The sequence below is a fragment of the Cervus canadensis genome, chromosome 8 (genome assembly GCF_019320065.1).
Source record: "Cervus canadensis isolate Bull #8, Minnesota chromosome 8, ASM1932006v1, whole genome shotgun sequence".
NCBI classification, from domain to species: Eukaryota; Metazoa; Chordata; class Mammalia; order Artiodactyla; family Cervidae; genus Cervus; species Cervus canadensis.
Window position 1 is genome coordinate 9,894,078 of NC_057393.1, and position 17,314 is coordinate 9,911,391.

Below are 17,314 nucleotides of genomic sequence, written 5' to 3' on the forward strand. Positions count from 1 at the left end.
CTGGCCTGAAGGACGGGTGTGGAGCCCCGTCCCCTGCCCAGGCGAGCAATGCTGAGTCCTGGCTTGTCTTCACTCATCAACAGCTACAAAAACAGCAGCAACTCAACCCGGCTGATGCCCGGTCCTGCATGCCTGATCCTGGATTCCCAGGCGTGAGGGGCTCTGTTCTAGGTGCCTGACCCTGTGGGCCTGGTCCTGTGTTGGGAGCTTTACGTACGTAACCTCAGGAGCCCCTACAACGACCTCTGAGTCATACGCCATCATCCTCACTCGACAGAGATCAAAGCTGAGGCTCAGTGCTTGCTTTGGCAGCACATAAATGATACAGAGAGGATGAGCAGGACCCCTGCGCAAGGACGGCACGCAAACTTGTGAGGCGTTTGATATTTTTGAATGAAGAGACTAGAATGGAAACAAATACATAGCCAGTGGGAATTTGCTATATGACTCAGGGTCCTCAAGAGCGTCCCAGGTGGCATTAGTGGTAAAGAATCCACCTGCCAAAGCAGGAGACGTAAGAGACGTGGGTTCGATCCCTGGGTTGGGAAGATCCCCTGGAGGAGGGCGTGGCAACCCACTCCAGTATTCTCGCCTGGAGAATGCCCATGGACAGAGCAGCCTAGGGGGCTACAGTGCATAGGGTCGTGCACACACAGGCAGACACCACTGAAGCAATTGAGCACGCATGCACATACACAGGGAGCTCAAACCGGGCTCTGTGACCACCTAGAGGGGTGGGATGGAGTGGGAGGTGGGAGGGAGGTTCAGGAGGGAGGGGACATATGTATACCTATGGCTGATTCATGTTGATGCGTGGCAGAAACCAGCACAACATTGTAAAGCAATTATCCTTCAATTAAAAATAAATAAGTTTTTAAAAAAACCTAAGGTTCAGAGAAGTGAGGTCACTTGCCCAAGGTCATGGAGTGGGAAGCAGAGCCAGGATGTGAACACAGACTCTGAATCCTGAGCCACTTCCATGTCCACTTTCTAATGGACTCCCCAGCACACACCTGGAAGCCCCTAACTCCTCCACAGTGACACGCATCACCAGGGACTTGAAGACCACGAGGGAGACTGAATTCCCTGAGAATAGGGGCCGGATCTGCAAAGAGTCATTCCAGGCGCCCAACGTCTAGCTGGGCCACCCCCAGTGGGCACTCAGACAGGCAGAGGGGGGTCCCGAAGGGCTATGACCACAGAGGCTTTGGGGAGCAGGAGCAGAGCTAGAACCCACAAGACCTTCGCCCCTGGGCCTCATGGAAACAAGGAGCAAAACAGACCAGGGAGTAATGACCCCGGGTAAGTCCACAGCAAGGCAATCCACACGTGAACAAAAATTATAATGAGTTCATGGACAGGACCAGCAAACGTGCAGAGTGGGGTTACAGATGACACAATGCCTCCGCCATTCAAACCGCTGTTTGTAACAACATGGGCACTGGCTGAAATATTTTGTAAATGTACGTGCTCAGTCACGTCCGACACTTTGTGACCCCACAGCCTGTGGTCCACCAGGCTCCTCTGTCCATGGGATTTCCTAGGAAAGAATATTGGAGTGGGTTGCCATTTCCTTTTCCAGGGGATCTTTTCAACCCAGGGATCAAACATGCGTCTCTTGCATTTCCTGCATTGGCAGACATATTCTTTACCACTAGGGCCACCTGGGAAAGTATTTCATAAAGAAAAGACTCAAATGAATAATGCAAATCACTGGGGGCTGTTAAACTCCTTAAGAAAGCCATTTCACCATCTGGAAACTAACATTTATTCCTATTCATGAGCAGTGAACAGACTACTCACAAACCCAAACTCCTAGTCTAAAATGTATTTTCTAAAGAAATTACACTGGCCGGGCCCCTTCCTCTGCACACCCCCTGAAGATCCTATTTTGCTGTTGTTCAGTTGCTTAAGTTGCGTCCTACTCTTTGTGACCGCATGGACTGCAACACGCCAGGCTTCCTGTCCTTCACCATCTCCTGAAAATTTGCTCAGATTCATGTCCCTTGAGTTGGTGATACTATCCAACCATCTCATCCTTTGCCACCCCCTTCTCCTTTTGCCTTCAATCTTTCCCAGTATCAGGGTCTTTTCCAATGAGTTGTCTCTTTGTAACAGGTGGCCAAAATATTGGAGCTTCAGCTTCAACATCAGTCCTTCCAATGAATATTCAGGGCTGATTTCCTTTAGGATTGATTGCTTTGACCTCCTTGCAGTCCAGGGGACAAGAGTCTTCTCCAGCACCACAATTTGAAAGCATCAGCTTTTCAGCACTCAAGCCTTCTTTATGGCCCAACTCTCCCATCCATACATGACTACTGGAAAAATCATAGCTTTGACTAGACGGACCTCTGTCAGCAAAGCGATGTCTCTGCTTTTTAACATGCTGTCTAGGTTGGTCATAGCTTTTCTTCCAAGGAGCAAACATCTTTTAATTTCATGGCTGCAGTCATCATCTACAGTGATCTTGGAGACCAACAATATAAAGCCTGTCACTGCTTCCACTTTTTCTCCTTCTATTTGCCATGAAGTGTCTTATTTAATGCAAATTTAGGACAGATGACACGGTCTGTGGTTCTGCAGTTTACGACTCCCATCAAAGTGCAAGGAAAGGTTTCCGTTTTTGAAAATGCTGGCAGAGGACAGGCTCTGCACGCTCAGAAGAAGGCCAGGCCCGCAGAGGAAGCACAAAGGCCAACTCATTGTGATGAGGATGCCCCGAGGCTGACTGTCCCTGCCCCTGAGAATGCCCTGGGGTCCCCTCAGTTCTCTGGCCTGGAGACCAGGGTGCCTGCCCCCTCCACCCTTCACTCCGGTGGCACCAGATCGCCAGGGCCACACCCATCCTGCATTCGCCTGTTCCCATCAGCTAAAAGCACCAAACAAATGAGTCAACAGCTCTCTTAAGAACGGGGGCACCCCTCCCTCCTGGTCTGCAGCCTGCCCTTGGCCCAACCCCAGAGGCGGGGAGGTCAGGTCCCAACAGGGAAGGGCTCAGTGACTCACGAGTGAAGCTCTGGCACATGGGCACCTACTGATGCCTCCCGACCCCACAGAACTCCTCCTCTTCCCTCCTAACCCTCCTCCCCCCACCCCCAATTTCTCCGCATCTTGGCAAGTGGCCCCACCAGCCATCCAGGCCCTGGACCAGAAGTTGAAGCTGTCCTGGACTCTCCCCCCCATCATCGCCCTTTGTGCTGAGTCACCTCCCTTTTCCTTCCAGAATCTGCCCTCTTTGTCCCGCTGGTCCAGGCCAGCAGGCTCTCTGAGGGGGCTCCGGCACATCCTGCTCTTCATCCCCTGCATCCATCTCCCCCAGACACCAGAATGCCCCACCTAGAGTCCTGATGAGGTCCTTTCCTTGCCGGAAGCCCTCGCCCACTTTCCACTATCTTACACCTAACAAAATGCAGGTGAAATTCCTGGGCTTCAAAAGCTGGGGCTCCATCAACCTGCCTCTGTTCCCTCCCAGGTTTACCCTGCCACTGTCCTGGCCCCACCAAGCCAGTCTGGGGGCTCCTGGGAGCTTCTTGCCTCTGTGTCTTTGCCCCTGAATCCCCGCCTACCTCTCTCAGATCCCCTCCTGTACTGTGACTTTAGTCATGTCTGGCACTTTGTGACCCTATGGACTGTAGCCCACCAGTCTCCTCTGCCCAGAGGATTTTCCAGGCAAGAATACTGGAGTGGGTTGCCATGCCCTTCTCCAGGGGATCTCCCCAACCCAGGGATTGAACTCGCATCTCCTGTGTCTCCTGTATTGGCAGGCAGGTTCTTTACCACTTGCGCCACCTGGGAAGCCCTCCTAACTCCCTTCCTAGCTGACTCCATAAGCGAGGAAGTGCTCCCAACCCCCAGCAGGGGTAATGATGCCCGTCCTGCATTGCTGGGCTGGGCTGGGCCTGGCATCCGTGTCTCCTGCTGTTTCCTACTAACTCATCCTCTTCTCTGATAGAGTCTCGGCCACGGTGGTCTCTCCAGCCCCCAGCACAGAGCCAGGCAGGGAGCAAGGACAAAACACCAAGCAGCTCTCTCCCTCCTGCCCCTGGCCTCCCAAACACGTGGGCCACCGAGTGCAGGACAACTGTCCTCTCTTCTTGGAATCCCAGAGTGCAACCAGCTTGAGGTGGGACCAGCAACATAAGCTGCAGGAATGCAAATAAAAGCGAAGTGAAAATGCAGGGCCCTGCATTCCAAAAGGGTAAGACTTTCAGGAGGGTGATGGCAGAGTGTTGAACCAAGCACGGGGCCCCGGGCAACTGCCCAAGTCACATGCCCTTGAAGCTAGCCCTGGTTCTGGCTTCCAAGGGGAAGCTTCCATAGGAGCCCCCCTTCCCCCGAAAAGCCTCCTGAGCTGCCAAAGGGCCGTGCTGCTGGAGCAGAGATGAGGAGCAGTTAACCAGGCTGGCATTCCCTTGCCAGCTCCTGTCCACTCAAGCCTCCCATGAGCAGCAGTGACTCGTCTTAGAGACCTCATCCCCAGGGAGTCGAGTCCTTTCCGACGTCCAGTACCACTCCCAGCCTCAGTGGGAACTCCGGGACAGCTGCCAAGCCCAGCATGGAGGAGGGCAGTGCCCTGAGATGGGGTCCAGAAGGCATTCTGAGCCAGCTCCTGCAAGGCGCTTACATTAACTTGCCCTCGACCTCTGTCCTTATAAAACAGGGCAGGAATAGGACTATGAAGGCCCTTCCGGTTGTAAAAGTCCACTAATCCCTTTTCCCATTTAAGGAGTTAATCAATATTTCCTATGCAATAACAAAGAAACTGAATTCAAATTCTTGTCAAGTTTTTGTGTTTTTGGTAGATGGAGGAAACGCTGATTTAATTTAAGCCCCTGCCTCCTTTTTTTTTTTTTTAAAGAGGAGTTAACCCCAAAAAAGGCAAATAAACTCACCATACTGTTAGCAGACAGAAATGGCCTATTGATCAAGGCATCTTTCCTGAGAGGCCCAGCTGGACGAGACCTCTGAATCCTTCTCAACACAGATCCCTAGGGAACCACTACTAATGGGTCAGGGCTGGCCGTCCCTGATGCAGGCCCTCACCAAGGTCGTCACTAACAACAGCTGGTCCCGTTAAGCACGAGGGACGCAGGCTCTGCCCGCACAGGACCAGAGAACACAGAGGATGTTGCTTCGGGGCTTGCACGCAGCCAGACAGTCCTCCAGGCCCAGCTGTAGTGATTTGCTGTCACCAACTGTTGTCTTTTGAGTCCCTGTTCAGGGCTTTTGAGTCCTTCTTGGCAGACCCCCCACTGACCTGATAGCAGATCTCATTTTGGAGAGCAACTCACGTTGCCAAGTTAAGCCCCTGTCCAAGGACAAACACCAGGGTGACCCTGGCTGTCATGGGAGGGTGATAACAGCCCCAAAGATACGAGCGGCGCGTATCACGTCCTGTCGGGCCAGATGGGCGGCAGCATCTTATCTCCCATTTCACATCGCCATCTGGAAGGTATTAGCCCAACAGCCCCTTCCTCGCAGGCCCCTTGATTTTATTCTTCTTGAATCCCCAAGCGCACACGATCACGTAATAGGACAAGAGCTAAGGCCAAGACTCGGCTCAGACTGAAAGTGCGATGTAAGCCAAAGAAAAAAAAGCAATTGGAAATTGCTGGCTTGGAGAGCTATGCTCTGTCCATAGAAGCACCAGACAATCAGTCCAGCAGAGACCTGGGGTTTGCTACAAGCAGTCGCTGAGATGGGAGATCCAGGATCGTCCTCCTACGAGACACAGCCACTGAGAAGCAGCCAAGCCAAAGTCAGGAGGTGCCCAGAGAGGCTTGCAAATTGGCCGGAAACTCCAAAGCAGGCACATCAAGAGATCTCCAATCACCAGCAGCAGCCCACATGAGCATGTAAACAGCCCCTAAACACCACTGACCTTCAGATGTCCAGCCGGCTGTAGGCTGGCTTCGCACATGTTAACACTGAGCTGGCTTGTCAATTGCGACCCAGCACGTTCATACCCTTTTCACAGAGCAAGTCTGTGCTCAGAGGGGAGAAATTACTATTAAACTTGGCTGAAGCAAAACTTAATCAGGAAGGAAAATATTAACTAAAGGAAAAGTCGTAAATACCATCCCAAGACCACAAGAGGCTTTGATCTGGGTTGAACCATCCAGCCCATTAATTCCCACCATTGTCTTTCCCAGTCCTTTGCATCCTCTCTCCAGGTGCAAGACTCCTTGCGTGGTTACAGAGAATGCAGAGATGCGGATTCAGAGGACCAACCAGAAACTGATATCAGATATCCAAGATTTAACTACTTATTCAGAAAGTCAAAACCTATCTACGACATAAAGCAGCTCCAGAACCATGAAAAACCAGACCAAGAACAAGATCCTGTGCTACTTTGAACCATATGAAATTGCCAATATTTTGACACTTGCCAGCGTGGTAATTCATGTGCTTCAACTTAATAGCACCCAGCTCGACACTGGAAACTCAAAGGTTCTGAGCAAATATATAGATGCATCCAAGTGACTCAGCCTGCTGGGTACTGATTACATAAATCTGTCTCAAGAGCATATAAATACCTTCAACATGTACCTCTGAAATGGTGTAAAGGAATCCCGTTATTCAGAAGACTTGAAAGTGAAGTCGCTCAGTCGTGCCCGACTCTGTGCGACCCCGTGGACTGTAGCCCACCAGGCTCCTCCGTCCATGGGATTCTCCAGGCAGGAATACTGGAGTGGGTTGCCATTTCCTTCTCCAGGGGATCTTCCCAACCCAGGGATCGAACCCAGGTCTCCCACATTGCAGGCAGACGCTTTAACGTCTGAGCCACCAGGGACACTTAGGTGATTCCTTTTCTAAATTAAAAAAACAATAGTCCCACTTTATCATTCAGTTTTAACAAGGTACTTGCCTAAATAAAGGTTCAGCTAACCTTTCTGAAGTAGTTAAACCCACTCAGGCACATCCATAGCAGAAAGACAAAAAAAAAAAAACTTAAAGTACAAACAGAGGAAACCAAAATAAACCGCACTATTTGGAGCGAGAGGAACAACAGAAGCTGCAAGTCACTATGAATTCCCTGTGCTTTCAACTTTGGAAAATTCTGAAGCTCCGTTTCTGAATCGGGAAACTCTGGAGAGGCTGTCACACAGAGCATGACTCTTCCCCCGTCCCTGGCTCTCCTGTCTGAAGTCAGAGATGAAACTTCAGACCCCAGCTGCTGGGTCAGGAGTTCCCCACCCTGAGGAGCTGTGAACAGCCTGACAGGTGAGGAGAAAGCATCTGGATACGACTGCCTCACCCAGCGGTTCTCCAAGTGCGGCCCCCAGACCAGCAGAAGCAGTAGCACCTGGGAATGTGTAAAAAATGCAAAGTTTGTGGGGGCAGGGGGGCCCTCTCCAGACCTCCTGAATCAGACACTCAAGGAATGGGGCAGAAATCTGGGCTGGAACCGGGTTAGGGGCATGCAAACCTTTGGACCCCGTGGACGTGACTCAGGTGAATAGTTTCCCAGCTGTATCCAGGCAGTCCTCAAGATCTAAAGAGACCCCACGGCTTGGAGTCCTGCCTCTGGAAAAAGCACCAGCGTTCCCAGACGTAACCAGGGTGCCCTGATTTACTCTGTTTAACAAATGGTAGTACAGCTGCATGGTTTCAATTGAAAAGCAATTCTGCTGCTTTATTAAAAAAAATACAAAATATTGAACAGATGGGAGTACAAGTGGCCACAGGCAATCTAGTCATTTGTAGAATGCTCCAGAGGGTCTGGGCTTGGCTTTCTATGCCACCCGGGGATGCCGGAAGCCAAACAGAAGCCCAACCACTGATAGCGGGTTCAGAGGCTATTCCCCGAGGAGGGGGCAAGTCCGATGTCCTCCTGCGGCTTTAATTAAGGGGCGGGGGGGGGGGGGCGGCGGGCATTGAAATCCTGTCCATTGTATTTGAGAACTGCTGCAAGGACCAGGGTGTCCTGTCTGTTCTTATTCAGAAAGAAGAGTTCTTAAAAGGGAAAGATAGGTAGCGGCAGAAAGGAGGGAGAAAGCTCTGCTTTCTCTCCAGGGGCTTAAAGACAATGCTTTAGCCCCACTTTCTTTGTTTTAGTGAATTTTTTAAACATGTTTTTATTTAAATTTAATTTTTTAACTTAAGGTCCCAAACCTGCTGGGGCAGCTGGCAAAACTCCAGGGAGGATGCTCCAGACTGCCCTCTGCTGTTTTCTTCCCTCCCTGCCTCTCCTCACCTCTCCTTGCCTCTCCTGGCCCTGCTCTGAACAGGAACTTGGGCGATGCTATGGTCTGAATGTTTGTGTCCCTGGATTCCTATGTAGACATCCCAGTGCCCAAGGTGACGGCATGAGGAGGTGGGACCTTCAGTAGGTGACTGGGCCATGAGGGTGGTGCCCTCATGAAAGGAATTAGAGACTATATAAAAGAGACCCTGCAGAGTTCCCCAGGCCCCTCTGTCCTATAAGGGCACAGTGAGACATCTGCAACCAGGAAGAGGGCCCTCACTCGAACCGAGCTGGAACCCTGACCGTGGACTTCCAGCCTCCAGAACTGTGAGCAATACTTTTTGCTGTTTTGTTTGTTTAGCTGCATCTCGTGGCATATGCAGGGTCTTCCCCAACGAGGGACTGAACCCATGCCCCCTGCACTGAAAGCTCAGAGTCTTAACCACTGGACCACCAGGGAAGTCCAATAATTTCTGCTGTTTTTAAGTCACCTAGTCTGGGATATTTCGTTATGGCAGCAGGAAGAGACTAAAACAGATGGGGTGAGGAGGCAGGGCCATTTCTGAGGTTTAAAAAGCCACCACCACACACCCAGAATACCCTTCTTAATTACTCCCACGGAGCAGCAAAGTTAAGTACAGTTGATTCTCTTTATTTGCAGTAATTACATTCTATAAAGTCATGTAGACACTGAATTAGCAAACACTGAACCGCTGTTCCTAGGGGAAATATATGGGGTAGGCTCTTGTGAGCCACTGGTCACAGTATTTTTGTCAACCGATCAAAATATAACCTTGTTTTATGTGAGTTTCTGTTTAAAAACATTTTATTTACTATATAGTTAATATATATTCCTTAATATAACTTTATATATATTCCTTGGGGTTTCCCCGAAGCCTCAGTGGTAAAAAAAAAAAAAAAATCTGCCAGCAATGCAGGAGATGCAGGTTTGAGCCCTGGGTGAGGAAGATCCCCTGGAGGAGGGCAAGGCAACCTACCCCACTATTCTTGCCTGGAGAATCCCATGGACAGAGGAGCCTGGCAGGCTATAGTCCATAGAGTCACAAAGAGATGGACATGACTGAAGCAACTTAGCAGGCATGCACACAATATATATTCCTTAATGTTGAATTCATAGAAAACAGCACTATAACGCACACCCAAATGAAGTTTATCTAACACAAGCATTTTCTACATCAAGCTCAACATAGCCTTCTTGTGCTTTGAAACAGCAATACCACCAATAAAATGCACAAAATCCGGAAAAGCATGGCACTAAATATGGACAACCCCTTTCCCACCAATTTCCCGTAAAAATAGGACAATATGACTCTGGACAAAAGTCCAATCACACTGGCAAGGCACCAAAATCGCTAGTCGACACAGAGATCTACCAAATCCTTCCACGGGAAAATAAAGCCAGAGGGCTGGCCAGGCTCTCAGTATGGATGTAATCAGTCCTTAGTACTTAGTCATCGGTTCCTTCCTGCATCCTGTGTTCACGCTTGGTCACGGTCACAGGTGACACAGCTTCTTTACAGTCTTCCGTGAACTTGAGAGAGGCCAGTGATGGACGCAGGACTCCATGGCATAGGGGAAGGAAGGAAGCCAATTCGAGGCAGCCAGTGGAGAAGTTCAGAACCGGGCTCGGTAGCCAAGCTGGACCTGCTTCAAAGCCCAGCTCTGCCACTCACTAGCTACATGTCCTTGAACATGTTGGTATCTCTGAGCCTCGGTCTGCTCCCCTGTAACAGAGCAGTCATAACAGAACCCCCTCCCTCCTGGGGGTGTTGTGAGCATTTACAGTGAGCAGTCTGCACTGCCCCTAGACCACAGAAAGAGCCCTCAGCGGGAGCTTGAAGAGCAGATATCACTGGACTATGGTGGGGCCTGGACAAGCCATTTAAAATACACAGTCTCAGGGCAGGGAGAGGACTTTAGGGACACCAGTAACACCCCCAGTGGACTTTAGTTCTCCTGAGAGCCGCCCAGCCAAGTCCTCCTGTAGCCTCTTCTCCCACGGCCCCTGGGTCTCCCTGGAGCTCTGAATAAGGATGATCTCAGCCCCCTCCAGGCCCCACTAAGGGTGAGCCCCTCCCACTGCAGCTGGAGGTCCCTCGGCCTTGCTAAAATGGTGAGGGAGGACTTCCCTGGTGGTCCAGTGGTTAAGAGAGTCCCTTCCAATGCAGGAGACGCGAGTTTGATCCCTGGTCGGAGAAGACAACAAAGCCCACGCACCACAACTTCTGAGCCTGTGCTCTAGAGTCCAAGAGCCGCAGCTCCCTAGAGCCTGGCACCCTAGAGCCTGTGCCCTAAAACAAGAGAAGCCACTGCAACGAGAAGCCCGTTCACCACAACCAGAGAGTAGCCCTCACTTACCAAAACCAGAGAAAACCCATATGCAGCAGTGAAGACCCAGTGCAGCCAAAAATAAATATACATAAATAAATTTTTAAAAATAAAATAGTGCTCGCTTCGGCAGCACATATACTAAAATTGGAACGATACAGAGAAGATTAGCATGGCCCCTGCACAAGGATGACACGCAAATTCGTGAAGCGTTCCATATTTGAAAAAAAAAAAAAAGAAAAAAATAAATAAATAAAATAAAAACGGTGGGGGTCAGGGAGCACCATGGGGGAGGGGAGGAAGCCAAGCAGGAGGACAGTAAGGCCTGCCTGACTTCACCCTAGAAGCTTCTGCATACTCCTTAGGTGCTGAGGGTCTTGTTCCCCGGCTAGATTTCTCTTTAACAAGTTAAACTCACACATAAGAACTATGGTTGGCTCCCACCAGTAATGGAAACACTCAGAATTCAATGTCAACGTGCAGCCAGCCGCCTTAGAGCATCTGTTTCTGGCCTAGAGCTTCCTGCTGGGTCAACCCCATCCTGACATTTCTCCTCCATGAGGCAAACCTCCTCCCAGTTTATGAAGAGGTCGCTCGACACTGTCCCAGCGGGACAGCAGGAATGGACAGCCTGCCCCCCGAGACAGCCGGTGCGAGGTGGTCAGCACACACTGACCCCCAAGCAGATGGAGGAAGCCCTCCCCATCACTTCCCTCTAACCCAGTTCAAGTTCAGCAACATTACCCAAGGGCCGACCAGGCCCAGGCTGGGTGCTGTGGTTCCGGAGGTCGCAACTGATCCATTCACAGAGAGGGCTTCTGAGACAGATAATTCATAGGTATCTGAGGAGGGTAGTGACACCCGGGGCAGGGGTGGCCGAAAGAGTTCAGAGGGAGGCTCGGGTCTCAGCCTGGGGCAAAGGGACTCCGAGCCGGTTCCATTCACTATGGCTCCCCAGTGCCACGCGCTAGGCAGCCAAAAGCAGCAGTTTCACTGATAAGATATAATTAAAATGTGTGTAGGGGCAATTCTCTGGCAGTCCAGTTGTTGAGGGGTGGGGGGCAGGGCTTCCCAGGTGGTACTAGTGGTAAAGAACCCGCCTGCAAACACAGGAGAATTAACAGAGGTGGGTTCAATCCCTAGGTCAGGAAGATCCCCTGCAGGAACCCACTCCAGTATTCTTGCCTGGAAAAACCTATTGACAGAGAAACTTGGTGGGCTATGGTCCACAGGGTTGCAAACAGTCCGAGCGCGCTGAAGCAACTTAACACACACACACACACACAGTCTGAGAATGCTGAAGCAACTGAACACACACACACACACACACACACACCAGTTGTTAGGACTCCAGGCTTGCACTGCTCAAGGCCAGAGAAACTTGGTGGGCTATGGTTCATGGGGTTGCAAACAGTCGGAGAGCGCTGAAGCAACTTAACACACACACCCACACCCACACACAAACCGTCTGAGAGCGCTGAAGCAACTTAACACACACACACACAAACCAGTTGTTAGGACTCCAGGCTTGCACTGCTCAGGGCCAGAGAAACTTGGTGGGCTATGGTTCATATGGTTGCAAACAGTTGGAGAGCGCTGAAGCAACTTAACACCCACACCCACACACCCACACACACACCCCCCCACCCCCCGCCCCGCAGTTGTTAGGACTCCGGGCTTGCACTGCTCAGGACCCAGGTTTGATCCCTGGTCAGGAAACTAAGATCCCACAATCCCACACTGAGGTTAAAAAAAAAAAAAAAATACAGTCAAGGCTCTTTGAAAAAGCAGAGACATTACTGTGCCGATAAAGGCCCATATAGTGAAAGTTATGGTATTTCCAGTAATCATGTATGGATGAGAAAGGTGGACAATAAAAAAGGCTGAGCCCCGAAGAATGGATGCCTTTGAACTGTGGTGCTGGAGAAGACTCTTGAGAATCCCTTGGACTGCAAGGAGATCAAGCCAGTCAATCCTAAAGGCAATTAAACCTGAATATTCATTGGAAGGACTGATGTTGAAGCTGAAACTCCAATACTTTGGCCACCTGATGCGAAGGACTGACTCATTTGAAAAGACCCTGATGCTGGGAACGATTGGAGGCAGGAGGAGAAGGGGACGACAGAGGATGAGATGGTTGGATGGCATCACCAACTCAATGGACAAGAGTTTGAGCAAGCTCCGGGAGCTGGTGATGGACAGGGAGGCCTGGGTGTGCTGCAGTTCATGGGATTGCAAAGAGTCGGACACACGACTGAGGGACTGAAAAACAGCGAACAACAACATGTATGTATACATTCAGGTTCAGCTTCCGGGAGACCTCTGGGACGGCAGTGGCTCCGCCCCTCTTCCGGGGTAATTTGCATACGACCATTGATTTCCAACAGCGATCTGCATTATAATTGGTGAAGCAACTAACATTTCTCAGTTTCAGGGAATAACTCCCTTAGATTAAGCTATTATTGCACTAATACAGTTTTTAAAAGGGAAAGAATTGCTGAATTGGTTTTTAATGGAACTCACCCTCAGCGAAAAGTTGTTAATTCTGTCCACTATAAATATCTCTGGAGTCAACCTACAGCTCGTGCTCGCTTCGGCAGCACATATACTAAAATTGGAACGATACAGAGAAGATTAGCATGGCCCCTGCGCAAGGATGACACGCAAATTCGTGAAGCGTTCCATATTTTGCTTCGCCCCTCCCCCATATCTATCCCCTATTTCCACATCCATAATCTATTCACATCTATACCGGTGCTGTAACTCGCTCATAAGCAAGGTAACTTAACCCATCGAGGGCCCCAGGATTCAGTCTGCAATTTCTCCTCCAGAAGCTGTCGAACTCTCCCCAGTTTGGAAGGTTTTTTCCAGAAAGACCTGGGGTAGATTGTAGGGACGGGTATACCAGGAAGCAGGCACTAACCTGGGCAAAGGTATGGGGGCAAGGCTGTCTAGGGACACGGGGTGAGGAGAACCCACACAGTCAACGAGGGTCCAGGATGGAGTCCACTAGAGTCTGGAGGCAACCTGTGGGCTTGCCCTGATCCCCAGTGGGTCCTTTCAGTTCAGTCACTCAGTCGTGACCAAGACTCTTTGCCACCCCATGGACTGCAGCACCCAGGCTTCCCTGTCCATCACCAACTCCCGGGGCTTGCTCAAACTCTTGTCCATTGAGTCGGTGATGCTATCCAACCATCTCAGGCTCTGTCGTCCCCTTCTCCTCCTGCCTTTAATCTTTCCCAGCGTCAGGGTCTTTTCAAATGAGTCAGTCCTTCGTATCAGGTGGCCAAAGTATTGGAGTTTCAGCTTCAGCATCAGTCCTTCCAATGAACACCCAGGACTGATCTCCTTCAGGATGGACTGGTTGGATCTCCTTGCAGTCCAAGGGACTCTCAAGAGTCTTCTCCAACACCACAGTTCAAAAGCATCAATTCTTCTGTGCTCAGCTTTCTTTATAGTGCAACTCTCACATCCATACATGGCTACTGGAAAAACCATAGCTTTGACTAGATGGACCTTTGTGGGCAAAACAATGTCCCTGCTTTTTAACATGCTGTCTAAGTTGGTCATTTTTCTTTCAAGGAGCAAGAGTCTTTTAATTCCATGGCTACAGCCACCATCTGCAGTGATTTTGGAGGCCAAAAAAATAAACTCTGTCACTGTTTCCACTTTTTCCCTATCTATTTGCCATGAAGTGATGGACCAGATGCCATGATCTTAGTTTTCTGAATGTTGAGTTTTAAGCCAACTTTTTCACTCTCCTCTTTCACTTTTCATCAAGAGGCTCTTTAGTTCCTCTTCACTTTCTGCTATAAGGGTGGTGTCATCTGCGTATCTGAGGTTATTGATATTTCTCCCGGCAATCTTGATTCCAGCTTGTGCTTCATCTAGCCCAGAGTTTCACATGATGTACCCTGCATGTAAGTTAAATAAGCAGGGTGACAATATAGAGCCTTAACGTACTCCTTTCCCAATTTGGAACCTATCCGTTGTTCCATGTCCAGTTCTAACTGTTGCTTCTTGACCTGCATACAGATTCTCAGGAAGCAGGTAAGGTGGTCTGATATTCCCACCTCTTTAAGAATTTTCCAGTTTGCTGTGATCCACACAGTTAAAGGCTTTAGCATAGTCAATAAAGCAGAAGTAGTATATACATACATATATATAAATACATAGAATAAATACACACATATGTGATATATCATATAATTATACATTATATAATATATATACTACACATATATATCAATATAAAGCAGAAGTATGTATATATATATATATATATACACATACTATACATCATAGAGACATACATATATATACACCTGTGTGTAGAGAGAGAGAGATTACGTGTGTTTATGTATGTACGTAAAGGCATCTGAGCCAAGTCCCAAGGCTGGCTGTGAACAAGCCTGGTTTCAACAAACTGTCAAGTCCGCAGGCAGAAGCACGACGAACACACTGCACGTGGAGAACAGTGAGGGGTGGGGTGCAGGGCACGCAGGGCAGGGGGAGGGCGGGCGGCCGGCTGGAAGATGAGGAGAAGTCCCCATCCAGGCCCATTTGCTGAGCGAAGGCACAGGATCTGGTCCCTTTCCTGTGGGTTGCTGGCTCCTGTATTCTCTGCCCACCTCCCAAAGATAAAGAACATAAGCATCTACCCCAGCTGATGTCCTGGGAGGCCAGAGGCAGCTAAGTCATTCCTGGGAAAGTATAAATAGCATGATGTCACTCCTGGAGGACTTCTATTTAAATAAGAGCACAAGGGGACAAATCTCTAAAATGGCCTTTGTGTTGGGGGGTGGGTATGGGGAAACCTCCTTCCTGGGGTCCCCTCAGGTCATCCCTAAGGCCCCAGCAGAGCTTCCCAAAGTGGCTCAGATGGTAAAGCCTCCGCCTGCAAGGCAGGAGACCCGGGTTCAATCCCTGCGTTGGGAAGATCCCTGGAGAACGGAATGGCTACCCACTCCAGTGTTCTTGCCTAGAGAATTGCATAGACAGAGGAGCCTAGCGGGCTAGTCCAGGGGGTTGCAAAGAGTCGGATACCACTGTGCAACTTGGCTCAGCCCCACGCAGGGGAGTGTGCACCGGAGCTGGGGGGTGCTGGAGCGGGGTGGTGGTGGTGGGGGGAGTTGGAACTACAGACGGAAGAGTGGAGGGGAGGACAGGGAGGCAGCCTCAGAGACTGGGCCCCGGGGTCCCACCATCAGCCGTGGGCCCCACCCCCACCCTACCTCTGGGCTGTCAGATCAGTGGAGACCTGGCCGCTGACATCACTATGGGAGGACAAGGTGGCTAAGATTGGGTTTTCCAGGTCTTCAAGGGCAGCTGGCTGGATGACATAACCTGGTACAAGTGAACTGGGGAGAGGAGAAAACCAAGGCTCAGAAACGTTCCTGAACATCTTCAATGTGTTTCAACTGCACATTTTCTCTGGGTCCCACGCAGGGCCTCAGTTTCCCTTCCTATAGAAGAAGGAGTTGGGCTACTCCAAGCATGGCCCATGGCGGTGCTGATCCAGGAGGTGCTGGTTACTGCTCCACGAAGACACAGCACACACACACCTGGGGTAAGGACCGAGAGGCCTTTATTTTTTATTTTTATTTTTTCCGAGAGGCCTTTAGAGGAACATGATGTTCATTCTGTCTGTTGACTCCAATAGTGGAAGTCGGGGCTTGTCTTTTGTAGGTTTGATGGGCGGTCCTCAACCAGGGGTGACTTGTGCCAACCAGGGGACATTTGGCAATATCCGAAGACAATTCTGGTCATCACTACCAGAAGGCCAGGTGCAGCTGGCATCCAGGGATGCTGCTGAATAGCCTACAATGCACAGGGCAGACCCACAAGAAAGAATTATCTGGCCCCAGATGTGTCAGTATGCCAGGGTTGAGAAACCCTGGCCTTGAGCTCTGTTTTGCTTTCTAGTAATTCATTTAAATATATTTTCAAAAGTTTAGACCTTAAAGTGAGTTAGAAATTTAAAACTACACTGGCCCTTTGTCTACTGAGAAGGTTGGCATTAGACAACCTCCAAGAGCAGGCTGGCTTTGAAAGTTCAGAGGGACACTGGACACTGTCGCTGGTCACACACATCCTTCTAGTCTTCTGGGAACCCCCTTCCATGACCAGTTATGTCTTAGCTTATCAGGGAGGGCCATTAGTTCTTTCTGATGAACTTGGCTCTGTAGCAGACAATAACAAGACCATTCCTTCAGTCCTCGAGCAGACACTGACTGAATAACAACTATGCTATTACAACCGCCCTATAAGGTGGTCCCTGCCCTCATGGAGCTTACAGTCTTGGGCAACAGCCACACTTTTAAAAAAATTAAAAAAAATTTTTTTAAATGCTTATTCACTGTTTCGGAGAAGGCAATGGCACCCCACCCCAGTACTCTTGCCTGGAAAATCCCATGGACGGAGGAGCCTGGTGGGCTGCAGTTCATGGGGTCGCTGTGAGTCAGACATGACTGAGCGACTTCACTCTCACTTTTCACTTTCATGCATTGGAGAAGGAAATTGCAACCCACTCCAGTGTTCTTGCCTGGAGAATCCCAGGGATGGGGGAGCCTGGTGGGCTGCCGTCTATGGGGTTGCACAGAGTCGGACACGACTGAAGCGACTTAACAGCAGCAGCATCATTCACTGTTTATAACAGCCAAGACATGGAAGGAACCTAAATGTCCATCAACAGAGGAATGGATAAAGAAGATGTGATACATATATACGGGAAATATTACTCAGCCATTAAAAAGAATGAAATAATGCCACTTGCAG

The 17,314-nt window shown here is 49.9% G+C and overlaps 1 protein-coding gene and 3 non-coding genes across 17 annotated transcripts in view; 3 read left to right on the forward strand and 1 right to left on the reverse strand.

The window, feature by feature from the left end:
* Positions 1–17,314, reverse strand: part of TACC2 (transforming acidic coiled-coil containing protein 2) — a 228,576-nt gene that overhangs the window by 100,096 nt on the left and 111,166 nt on the right. The gene's annotated exons all lie outside the window — the stretch shown is intronic.
* LOC122446893 lies at positions 288–391 on the forward strand. The gene has a single exon (XR_006271049.1). It is a non-coding gene; the product is annotated as a U6 spliceosomal RNA (small nuclear RNA).
* Positions 10,655–10,761, forward strand: LOC122446853. The gene has a single exon (XR_006271013.1). It is a non-coding gene; the product is annotated as a U6 spliceosomal RNA (small nuclear RNA).
* On the forward strand, positions 13,122–13,228 carry LOC122446977. The gene has a single exon (XR_006271107.1). It is a non-coding gene; the product is annotated as a U6 spliceosomal RNA (small nuclear RNA).